Here is a 12,961-nt window from a genome sequence, read left to right as displayed (position 1 = left end):
AACTTGTTTATTAATAGAATTGTGTCCTTTTTAAAACCGGACGCTGATGGAAACTTGTTTATTAATAGAATTGTGACCTTTTTAAAACCGGACGCTGATGGAAACTTGTTTATTAATAGAATTGTGACCTTTTTAAAACCGGACGCTGATGGAAACTTGTTTATTAATAGAATTGTGTCCTTTTTAAAACCGGACGCTGATGGAAACTTGCTTATTAATAGAATTGTGACCTTTTTAAATTTGGACGCTGATGGAAACTTGTTTATTAATAGAATTGTGACCTTTTTAAATTTGGACGCTGATGGAAACTTGTTTATTAATAGAATTGTGACCTTTTTAAAACCGGACGCTGATGGAAACTTGTTTATTAATAGAATTGTGACCTTTTTAAATTTGGACGCTGATGGAAACTTGTTTATTAATAGAATTGTGACCTTTTTAAATTTGGACGCTGATGGAAACTTGTTTATTAATAGAATTGTGACCTTTTTAAAACCGGACGCTGATGGAAACTTGTTTTTTAATAGAATTGTGACCTTTTTAAATTTGGACGCTGATGGAAACTTGTTTATTAATAGAATTGTGACCTTTTTAAATTTGGACGCTGATGGAAACTTGTTTATTAATAGAATTGTGACCTTTTTAAAACCGGACGCTGATGGAAACTTGTTTATTAATAGAATTGTGACCTTTTTAAAACCGGACGCTGATGGAAACTTGTTTATTAATAGAATTGTGACCTTTTTAAAACCGGACGCTGATGGAAACTTGTTTATTAATAGAATTGTGACCTTTTTAAAACCGGACGCTGATGGAAACTTGTTTATTAATAGAATTGTGACCTTTTTAAAACCGGACGCTGATGGAAACTTGTTTATTAATAGAATTGTGACCTTTTTAAAACCGGACGCTGATGGAAACTTGTTTATTAATAGAATTGTGACCTTTTTAAATCCAGACGCTGAAGGAAACTTGTTTATTAATAGAATTGTGACCTTTTTAAAACCGGACGCTGATGGAAACTTGTTTATTAATAGAATTGTGACCTTTTTAAAACCGGACGCTGATGGAAACTTGTTTATTAATAGAATTGTGACCTTTTTAAAACCGGACGCTGATGGAAACTTGTTTATTAATAGAATTGTGACCTTTTTAAAACCGGACGCTGATGGAAACTTGTTTATTAATAGAATTGTGTCCTTTTTAAAACCGGACGCTGATGGAAACTTGCTTATTAATAGAATTGTGACCTTTTTAAATTTGGACGCTGATGGAAACTTGTTTATTAATAGAATTGTGACCTTTTTAAATTTGGACGCTGATGGAAACTTGTTTATTAATAGAATTGTGACCTTTTTAAATTTGGACGCTGATGGAAACTTGTTTATTAATAGAATTGTGACCTTTTTAAAACCGGACGCTGATGGAAACTTGTTTATTAATAGAATTGTGACCTTTTTAAAACCGGACGCTGATGGAAACTTGTTTATTAATAGAATTGTGACCTTTTTAAAACCGGACGCTGATGGAAACTTGTTTATTAATAGAATTGTGTCCTTTTTAAAACCGGACGCTGATGGAAACTTGCTTATTAATAGAATTGTGACCTTTTTAAATTTGGACGCTGATGGAAACTTGTTTATTAATAGAATTGTGACCTTTTTAAATTTGGACGCTGATGGAAACTTGTTTATTAATAGAATTGTGACCTTTTTAAAACCGGACGCTGATGGAAACTTGTTTATTAATAGAATTGTGACCTTTTTAAAACCGGACGCTGATGGAAACTTGTTTATTAATAGAATTGTGACCTTTTTAAAACCGGACGCTGATGGAAACTTGTTTATTAATAGAATTGTGACCTTTTTAAAACCGGACGCTGATGGAAACTTGTTTATTAATAGAATTGTGACCTTTTTAAATTTGGACGCTGATGGAAACTTGTTTATTAATAGAATTGTGACCTTTTTAAATTTGGACGCTGATGGAAACTTGTTTATTAATAGAATTGTGACCTTTTTAAAACCGGACGCTGATGGAAACTTGTTTTTTAATAGAATTGTGACCTTTTTAAATTTGGACGCTGATGGAAACTTGTTTATTAATAGAATTGTGACCTTTTTAAATTTGGACGCTGATGGAAACTTGTTTATTAATAGAATTGTGACCTTTTTAAAACCGGACGCTGATGGAAACTTGTTTATTAATAGAATTGTGACCTTTTTAAAACCGGACGCTGATGGAAACTTGTTTATTAATAGAATTGTGACCTTTTTAAAACCGGACGCTGATGGAAACTTGTTTATTAATAGAATTGTGACCTTTTTAAAACCGGACGCTGATGGAAACTTGTTTATTAATAGAATTGTGACCTTTTTAAAACCGGACGCTGATGGAAACTTGTTTATTAATAGAATTGTGACCTTTTTAAAACCGGACGCTGATGGAAACTTGTTTATTAATAGAATTGTGACCTTTTTAAATCCAGACGCTGAAGGAAACTTGTTTATTAATAGAATTGTGACCTTTTTAAAACCGGACGCTGATGGAAACTTGTTTATTAATAGAATTGTGACCTTTTTAAAACCGGACGCTGATGGAAACTTGTTTATTAATAGAATTGTGACCTTTTTAAAACCGGACGCTGATGGAAACTTGTTTATTAATAGAATTGTGACCTTTTTAAAACCGGACGCTGATGGAAACTTGTTTATTAATAGAATTGTGTCCTTTTTAAAACCGGACGCTGATGGAAACTTGCTTATTAATAGAATTGTGACCTTTTTAAATTTGGACGCTGATGGAAACTTGTTTATTAATAGAATTGTGACCTTTTTAAATTTGGACGCTGATGGAAACTTGTTTATTAATAGAATTGTGACCTTTTTAAAACCGGACGCTGATGGAAACTTGTTTATTAATAGAATTGTGACCTTTTTAAAACCGGACGCTGATGGAAACTTGTTTATTAATAGAATTGTGACCTTTTTAAAACCGGACGCTGATGGAAACTTGTTTATTAATAGAATTGTGACCTTTTTAAAACCGGACGCTGATGGAAACTTGTTTATTAATAGAATTGTGACCTTTTTAAAACCGGACGCTGATGGAAACTTGTTTATTAATAGAATTGTGTCCTTTTTAAAACCGGACGCTGATGGAAACTTGCTTATTAATAGAATTGTGACCTTTTTAAATTTGGACGCTGATGGAAACTTGTTTATTAATAGAATTGTGACCTTTTTAAATTTGGACGCTGATGGAAACTTGTTTATTAATAGAATTGTGACCTTTTTAAAACCGGACGCTGATGGAAACTTGTTTATTAATAGAATTGTGACCTTTTTAAAACCGGACGCTGATGGAAACTTGTTTATTAATAGAATTGTGACCTTTTTAAAACCGGACGCTGATGGAAACTTGTTTATTAATAGAATTGTGACCTTTTTAAATCCAGACGCTGAAGGAAACTTGTTTATTAATAGAATTGTGTCCTTTTTAAAACCGGACGCTGATGGAAACTTGTTTATTAATAGAATTGTGACCTTTTTAAATCCAGACGCTGAAGGAAACTTGTTTATTAATAGAATTGTGTCCTTTTTAAAACCGGACGCTGATGGAAACTTGTTTATTAATAGAATTGTGACCTTTTTAAATCCAGACGCTGAAGGAAACTTGTTTATTAATAGAATTGTGACCTTTTTAAAACCGGACGCTGATGGAAACTTGTTTATTAATAGAATTGTGACCTTTTTAAATCCAGACGCTGAAGGAAACTTGTTTATTAATAGAATTGTGTCCTTTTTAAAACCGGACGCTGATGGAAACTTGTTTATTAATAGAATTGTGACCTTTTTAAAACCGGACGCTGATGGAAACTTGTTTATTAATAGAATTGTGACCTTTTTAAAACCGGACGCTGATGGAAACTTGTTTATTAATAGAATTGTGTCCTTTTTAAAACCGGACGCTGATGGAAACTTGCTTATTAATAGAATTGTGACCTTTTTAAATTTGGACGCTGATGGAAACTTGTTTATTAATAGAATTGTGACCTTTTTAAATTTGGACGCTGATGGAAACTTGTTTATTAATAGAATTGTGACCTTTTTAAAACCGGACGCTGATGGAAACTTGTTTATTAATAGAATTGTGACCTTTTTAAATTTGGACGCTGATGGAAACTTGTTTATTAATAGAATTGTGACCTTTTTAAATTTGGACGCTGATGGAAACTTGTTTATTAATAGAATTGTGACCTTTTTAAAACCGGACGCTGATGGAAACTTGTTTTTTAATAGAATTGTGACCTTTTTAAATTTGGACGCTGATGGAAACTTGTTTATTAATAGAATTGTGACCTTTTTAAATTTGGACGCTGATGGAAACTTGTTTATTAATAGAATTGTGACCTTTTTAAAACCGGACGCTGATGGAAACTTGTTTATTAATAGAATTGTGACCTTTTTAAAACCGGACGCTGATGGAAACTTGTTTATTAATAGAATTGTGACCTTTTTAAAACCGGACGCTGATGGAAACTTGTTTATTAATAGAATTGTGACCTTTTTAAAACCGGACGCTGATGGAAACTTGTTTATTAATAGAATTGTGACCTTTTTAAAACCGGACGCTGATGGAAACTTGTTTATTAATAGAATTGTGACCTTTTTAAAACCGGACGCTGATGGAAACTTGTTTATTAATAGAATTGTGACCTTTTTAAAACCGGACGCTGATGGAAACTTGTTTATTAATAGAATTGTGACCTTTTTAAAACCGGACGCTGATGGAAACTTGTTTATTAATAGAATTGTGACCTTTTTAAAACCGGACGCTGATGGAAACTTGTTTATTAATAGAATTGTGACCTTTTTAAAACCGGACGCTGATGGAAACTTGTTTATTAATAGAATTGTGTCCTTTTTAAAACCGGACGCTGATGGAAACTTGCTTATTAATAGAATTGTGACCTTTTTAAATTTGGACGCTGATGGAAACTTGTTTATTAATAGAATTGTGACCTTTTTAAATTTGGACGCTGATGGAAACTTGTTTATTAATAGAATTGTGACCTTTTTAAATTTGGACGCTGATGGAAACTTGTTTATTAATAGAATTGTGACCTTTTTAAAACCGGACGCTGATGGAAACTTGTTTATGATAAGAATTGTGACCTTTTTAAAACCGCGGACGCTGATGGAAACTTGTTTATTAATAGAATTGTGACCTTTTTAAAACCGGACGCTGATGGAAACTTGTTTTATAATAAAATTGTGAACTTTTTAAATTTGGACGCTGATGGAAACTTGTTTATTAATAGAATTGTGACCTTTTTAAAACCGGACGCTGATGGAAACTTGTTTATTAATAGAATTGTGACCTTTTTAAAACCGGACGCTGATGGAAACTTGTTTATTAATAGAATTGTGACCTTTTTAAAACCGGACGCTGATGGAAACTTGTTTATTAATAGAATTGTGACCTTTTTAAAACCGGACGCTGATGGAAACTTGTTTATTAATAGAATTGTGTCCTTTTTAAAACCGGACGCTGATGGAAACTTGCTTATTAATAGAATTGTGACCTTTTTAAATTTGGACGCTGATGGAAACTTGTTTATTAATAGAATTGTGACCTTTTTAAATTTGGACGCTGATGGAAACTTGTTTATTAATAGAATTGTGACCTTTTTAAAACCGGACGCTGATGGAAACTTGTTTATTAATAGAATTGTGACCTTTTTAAATTTGGACGCTGATGGAAACTTGTTTATTAATAGAATTGTGACCTTTTTAAAACCGGACGCTGATGGAAACTTGTTTATTAATAGAATTGTGACCTTTTTAAATTTGGACGCTGATGGAAACTTGTTTATTAATAGAATTGTGACCTTTTTAAAACCGGACGCTGATGGAAACTTGTTTATTAATAGAATTGTGACCTTTTTAAATTTGGACGCTGATGGAAACTTGTTTATTAATAGAATTGTGACCTTTTTAAAACCGGACGCTGATGGAAACTTGTTTATTAATAGAATTGTGACCTTTTGAAAACCGGACGCTGATTGAAACATGTTTATTTTTAAAATTGTGACCTTTTTAAATTTTGACGCTGATGGAAACTTGTTTATTAATAGAATTGTGACCTTTTTAAATTTGGACGCTGATGGAAACTTGTTTATTAATAGAATTGTGACCTTTTTAAAACCGGACGCTGATGGAAACTTGTTTATTAATAGAATTGTGACCTTTTTAAATCCAGACGCTGAAGGAAACTTGTTTATTAATAGAATTCTGACCTTTTTAAATTTGGACGCTGATGGAAACTTGTTTATTAATAGAATTGTGACCTTTTTAAATTTGGACGCTGATGGAAACTTGTTTATTAATAGAATTGTGACCTTTTTAAAACCGGACGCTGATGGAAACTTGTTTATTAATAGAATTGTGACCTTTTTAAATTTGGACGCTGATGGAAACTTGTTTATTAATAGAATTGTGACCTTTTTAAAACCGGACGCTGATGGAAACTTGTTTATTAATAGAATTGTGACCTTTTTAAAACCGGACGCTGATGGAAACTTGTTTATTAATAGAATTGTGACCTTTTTAAATCCAGACGCTGAAGGAAACTTGTTTATTAATAGAATTCTGACCTTTTTAAATTTGGACGCTGATTGAAACATTGTTTAATAATAGAATTGTGACCTTTGTAAAACCGGACGCTGATGGAAACTTGTTTATTAATAGAATTGTGACCTTTTTAAAACCGGACGCTGATGGAAACTTGTTTATTAATAGAATTGTGACCTTTTTAAAACTGGACGCTGATGGAAACTTGTTTATTAATAGAATTGTGACCTTTTTAAAACCGGACGCTGATGCCCACCAAGAAATTGGACAGGTTGGGCCGAGTCAGACGAGTCGAGTCAAGTTGGACCAGTTGTGGACGGTTCCAATCCGGTAATAAAACTCGCGTACTTGTCCTGTCCTTCATAAGGACGAGTCAAGTCGAGACGAGTGTAGGACATTTGAAAACATTGATGGTTTTAATTCAAGATTTTTTGTAATTTGAGGGTGGCAAAGTGGTCCTTTTGAATAGTAGTTTAAATTTCAACTATTGAAAATGTGGATATCCTTAAACTTAAAAGTGGTTGGGACGAACGCGTCGAGTCGAGTCAAGTCCAGTTTAGGACATTTTGAGCGATACCACTTTGGGACGAGTCAAGTCGAGACCAGTTTTAGACATTTCAAAAAAATTAATGGTTTTAATTCAAGATTTTTTAATTTGAGGGTGGCAAAGTGGTCCTTTTGAGTAGTAATTTAAATTTCAATTATTGAAAAGGTGGATATCCTTAAACTTAAAAGTGGTTGGGACGAACGCGTCGAGTCGAGTCAAGTCCAGTTTAGGACATTTTGAGCGATACCACTTCGGGACGAGTCAAGTCGAGACCAGTTTCAGACATTTCAAAAATTTTGTGGTTTAAAATTTAAAATTTTAAAATCTGATGGTAACAATGTGGTCCTTATTATTTTTACTTTAAATACTGCGTTTGACATTGAAATATGAATTATATTTTGGTAACTTTCCCTTGTTTTCAAACTGGTTCATATATTTTATAACTTTATTGACGAAAGGACAAATCCCTTTATTGACAATAATCGACATATTTTAAACTACCAAGCTTTAAAGATGAATGGTTGTGAATTCCCCCGGAAAATCCATTAACCCTTTAATCAATTTTCAGCAGTTCGGTACACGGACGGCGGTCGCGCGGGCGCCGTTTCGCGACCTCCTGCGCCGAGCGCCGACCCTCGCAACCATCCGCGACTCCTCGGGGGTTGTTTACATGTGCGCCAGGATGCTTGCGAAGGTAATCAGCGCCGCACCGTAGCGTCTTGCGACGCGCACGCGGTGCCCGAAGTGGCGTGCGCGCGTCGTTATAGTGCGGCACTTGTTAAAATTTTGAACCGTGTGCCGCGGTCGCGCGCACGCACTTTCGTGACCTCCTGCGTCGAGCGCCGACCTTCACAACCACCCGCGACACCTTGAGGGTTGTTAACATGTGTGCCAGGATGCTTGCGGAGGTAATCAGCGCCGCACCGTAGCGTCGTGCGACGCGCACGCGGTGCCCGAAGTGGCGTGCGCGCGTCGTTATAGTGCGGCACTTGAAAAAATTTCGATCCGTGTGCCGCGGTCGCGCGCACGCACTTTCTCGGCCTCGTGCGTCGAGCGCCGACCCTCTCATCCCCCCGCCACCCCATAGGGGTAGTTCACCAGAGTACCCTGATGATTGCGGACGCGGTCGGCGCCGCACCGAAGCGTCGTGCGACACTCACGCGGCGCCCGAAGTGGCGAGCGCGCGTCGCATCGGTGAGGCACAAACAATTTCGAGCCGTGTGCCGCGGTCGCGCGCACGCACTTTCGCGATCTCCTGCGTCGAGCGTCGAGCGTCGACCCTTGCAACCACCCGCGACCCCTCGGGGGTGGTTCACATGTGTGCTAGGATGATTGCGGACGCGGTCGGCGCCGCACCGAAGCGTCGTGCGACGCGCACGCGGTGCCCGAAGTGGCGTGCGCGCGTCGTTATAGTGCGGCACTTAATAAATTTCGAGCTGCATCTTCGCATTGGGCCCATGGCAAAAGGTCGTCTCACGCGGTTATTGTTATTAAATTTTCAAAATAAATTCACGCATGGAATCTTCAGTAATTTTAGATCTAACAATATCGTGCTCGCAAATAATATTCCTTGATTAATTCCATGAATTTAATTAAGAGCTATTAAAACCAAACAAATTGTTTACTATACAACTAAAACCTTTTTTGCTTTTTAAAGACGCCCCAGAATTAAACGGTATAGAATTAATTCCAACAAATTCAATTTAATATCATAATTACTTATAACAAAATATAAATTGTTTAGTCCTATTTTATGTATTTTATCCTACCGAGAGTACCGAGAAACGGGCCAATTTGTAAAAGGTCTGGTTATAAAGGACAAAAATGGGCTATAAATAGGATTTTTAGGAATTTTCAGCCTGCTCGCGGTTGCGGCGGCTGCACACCATGCACAAGCATGCACGTGCTTGCATGGTATGCCTGCAGTGTGCTGCTGCCTGCCTCTGTTATGGAGCGGGGGAGAGGGCGGCAGGCAGCAACCCAACGGCCAACGGCAAAACTGGCGAAGAATTCCTTCATCGCCTTACGCGTCAACGGCCGTTCGACCGTTCTAAGTTTAATCAATTAGTAATGGACAACGGACGCCGCAACTCGAGAGGACAGTGGACAAAGTCATGGATAAGGACAAACGCCAAACGGACGTCCCGTGGTTCGAACGGATTGTCTGGATCCTGCGATCAATTGGGTAAGTGTTGTTCATGTTTGTTAATTATCTATCTACATAAAATAGATTATCGTCAAAAGAAATCCAACAAGATTATGCGCTATTGCTTATGAAAGAATAATTTTATTACAGTTTCCGCCGCGTTGCACACATTATTATCTATGTAGCCCGTTCTAATGAGAATCCCATTAATATGATTAATATAAAAATATGGCTGGCGAAAACTGTGCAAGTCGCAGCGAAAAGTGTATGTACATACTTCTTCCACATCCTTTTAGCCCTTTTAGTATATTATGCTGACGAGAATTTTTTGTATGTAGTACATTCTTAAATAATTATATTGCACAGTTATTATTATTTGCTCGCGTTTACGTACACAATGTACATATGTATGTATGGCAAAGTTACAGTGTCTGCCGGGTTCCAAATCTCGCCAGTTCTTATGAAAATCCAATTAGATATTATACATAATATAATTAGGAGTGACGAAAACTGTAACTCGGCGGTTGGAAACTAATTTTTCCATACATACAAAACCTTTTTCTGATTTCACACTCACTCCTTCATACATATTCATAAAATAAAAATTTAATGATCGATTGTTGTTTGTTGTATCATGCAACTTCATTAAATAAAATGAAAATTGAACAGGGTTGCATTTTGCATTTGCTTACCACCTTTAATTTGAGTTTTTTTTTTCATGAATGTAAAATTGCAGTCAAAATGTATGCTCCTCCAATTCTTTGTAATTGCTCACATTCTCTATTACGAATTGACACCATTTTAAATAAATGTTTTCCAGTTAAACTCAACCCTATTGATTTATTTATCGATACTTTTCCATTTTTCAGTTGTCTAATAACCATGATGATGAGGAGCAGCAACCTGTTGCGGTAGCTGGACACTTAGGAATTGTGCTTGGCCTTCAGGAAGCTGATCAAATCGCTCAAAACCAGACGCACAGAATATCTCAACGTAATCAACAAGGTGATCACCCTCATCTCTCATCAAAGACTAAGCTTCAAGAAGTTAAGTGAGTGCGACGCTGATGTGAGTTACAATTAGAGCGTTCATCGTATTTGGGAAATATTCGGTTCCCCGGGAATTCCCGGGAAATTAATTTAATCAATGCCATTGGAAGAACTTTACATAAGGAATTTAAGGTGTTATTAGGAGGACCATTTAAGCCTAGGTTAACATTACTATTTGTAATTTTATTTTTATATAATGTAGTGTTAAATAATTTTTTAGATTTCCTTCTATTTTCACAAGTACTAGTCTTTTAAGTTTTACCTGAAGTCTATATCTTTACCTTCATGATTGATAAGCTTTAATATTTTATGGCTGAATGAATAATGCTCAACATATATTCCTCCATTTCGTGCCTCAGGGCACTTTGGGAGTGCTTATTATACCATTTATGGTTTGTATTGAAACAATAATTAGTAATGTAATTCGACCAGGAACCTTGGCTGTTCAGTTTTCTGCTAATATAATTGCAGGCCATTTTTATTGATAATTTAAATCCGTAACACAGGTCTTAAAAGTTTAATAGTATCTCTTTTGATTTTGGGTCAAATTTGTTTATTCGGGAAATTCGGATCTCGAGCTGAAGTATAAGCGGTTATATGAGAACCGGGCCGGGCTCAGGTATTTTTTTCGGGACAGGAATCCCGATGAGCAGCTTCAGGGCCTAAGCAAAGCCGCCATGGTTATTAGGGCTATACAATCACAAACATATCCATGAATATATGCGAGTTCGATCTCCAATTTTTGGATGTCGATTTGAGGGGATTTTTTGGCATTGAAATTTTAAGGTGACACTTATGTTTGCGTAAAAGTGTTTGTTAAATAGGTCGAGAAATTCCAGGTTTGGAACTCAGGAATGGGGGACGCAGTCTAAGAGTTACAGTCCACCTTTCATTCACAGATTACTCTATTTTCGGGGATTTTAGAAATAACGAATAAATAGGGAACCGAGCTTCAAACCTGGAATTTCACCATCTTTATAAACAATCAGTTTTTTCCAATTTATTAAGCAACTATAAGTGGCAAGAAAAATTCCCCCGCCAATAAATTAATAAACAATCAAATTTTCTTGCTTCCCTCCCCTGGTGCATGTTATCAATTTAAGCCATCTGCAGGCAGTTTCAAGCGAATTTTGAAATTTGGACGGGATTTTCGGCGTGGAAATTTTTTCTTGCCACTTATAGTTGCTTAATAAATTGGAAAAAAACCTGATTGTTTATAAAGATGGTGAAATGTCAGGTTTGATGCTCGGGAATCCCTGTTTATTCGTTATTTAAAAATCCCCGGAAATCGAGTTATCTGTGAATGAAAGGTGGACTGTAACTCTTAGACTGCGTCCCCCATTCCTGAGTTTCAAACCTGGAACATGGTTCCGAATTTTCCCCACCCCTGGAATTTCTCGATCCATTTTATAAGTACTTTTAAGCAAATCATCCTTAATATTTCGATGCCAAAATATCCCGTCCAATCGACAATAAAAATTTGAAGTTCGAATTCACCTGCTCATCGGGATTCCTGTCCCGAAAAAAATACCCGATTCTCATATAACTGCTTAATATTTCTGCTCAGGATCCAAAATTCCTGGGAATTCCCGGATTAACAAAAATTTCTCGATCTCAATGGACGCTCTATTAAGTGTCATACAATAGAATGTTACCCCTGGCGCCAGTGTATTGCCGGCGTCGAATTCTATGGACTGATGAATTTAAACCCGTTTTAAAATGAATGAGGAATTAAAAAGAATTGTTTTAAGAATAATCCAGTGATGATATGCGATGACACATGATAACTTAATATATAAATAATATTTATGTAAGGGTGTGGTATGAATCTGCTGATGGGTCTTTGAAAACAGTAAGAAATAAAAATGATGAAATTTCAGTAATACTAATGAGCTCATTTCATTTTGCTATTTTACCTAATTTTTTTCTAGGTTGGGCGAAATTTGTGCAAGGACCAAGCTTAAGAAAGGCATTTCTGGCTAGGGTCTTTGGACAAGTTACGTCTGTTCCCAGATAAGAGCCTAAAATAGGCCTAGCAGGGCTGCAAGGCCCAGCTGGGCCGCGGGGGGCCGTGCGGTCCCAAGTGGTGTAAAACCCGTCCCACTCGTCTCGACCAAATCCCGTCCCACTCGTCTCGGCCAAAACTTGACTCGTCCGTCTCGACGGTAATAAAAGACGTCATAAAAGCGGTCAGAATAGAAGTCTCCAGGACCAGTGGACGAGTCACGTCTATGACGTCCAAAGGACGTCTCTTTTCTTGGTGGGTGGAAACTTGTTTATTAATAGAATTGTGACCTTTTTAAAACCGGACGCTGATGGAAACTTGTTTATTAATAGAATGGTGACCTTTTTAAAACCGGACGCTGATGGAAACTTGTTTATTAATAGAATTGTGACCTTTTTAAAACCAGACGCTGAAGGAAACTTGTTTATTAATAGAATTCTGACCTTTTTAAATTTGGACGCTGATTGAAACTTCTTTAATAATAGAATTGTGACCTTTGTAAAACCGGACGCTGATGGAAACTTGTTTATTAATAGAATTGTGACCTTTTTAAATTTGGACGCTGATGGAAACTTGTTT

At 36.3% G+C, this 12,961-nt stretch overlaps 1 long non-coding RNA gene across 1 annotated transcript; it reads left to right on the top strand.

Moving 5' to 3' along the window:
• The first annotated feature begins 9,236 nt into the window (after window positions 1-9,236).
• On the top strand, window positions 9,237-12,266 carry LOC135936814 (uncharacterized). The gene is made up of 2 exons (XR_010574393.1): window positions 9,237-9,367; window positions 10,198-12,266. It is a non-coding gene; the product is annotated as an uncharacterized LOC135936814 (long non-coding RNA).
• The last annotated feature ends 695 nt before the right edge of the window (window positions 12,267-12,961 follow it).

This window comes from Cloeon dipterum, chromosome 2 (genome assembly GCF_949628265.1).
Source record: "Cloeon dipterum chromosome 2, ieCloDipt1.1, whole genome shotgun sequence".
In the NCBI taxonomy this organism is placed as follows: domain Eukaryota; kingdom Metazoa; phylum Arthropoda; class Insecta; order Ephemeroptera; family Baetidae; genus Cloeon; species Cloeon dipterum.
The sequence above is the reverse complement of the archived record's forward strand: the minus strand, read 5'-3'. Positions and strand labels throughout refer to the sequence as shown.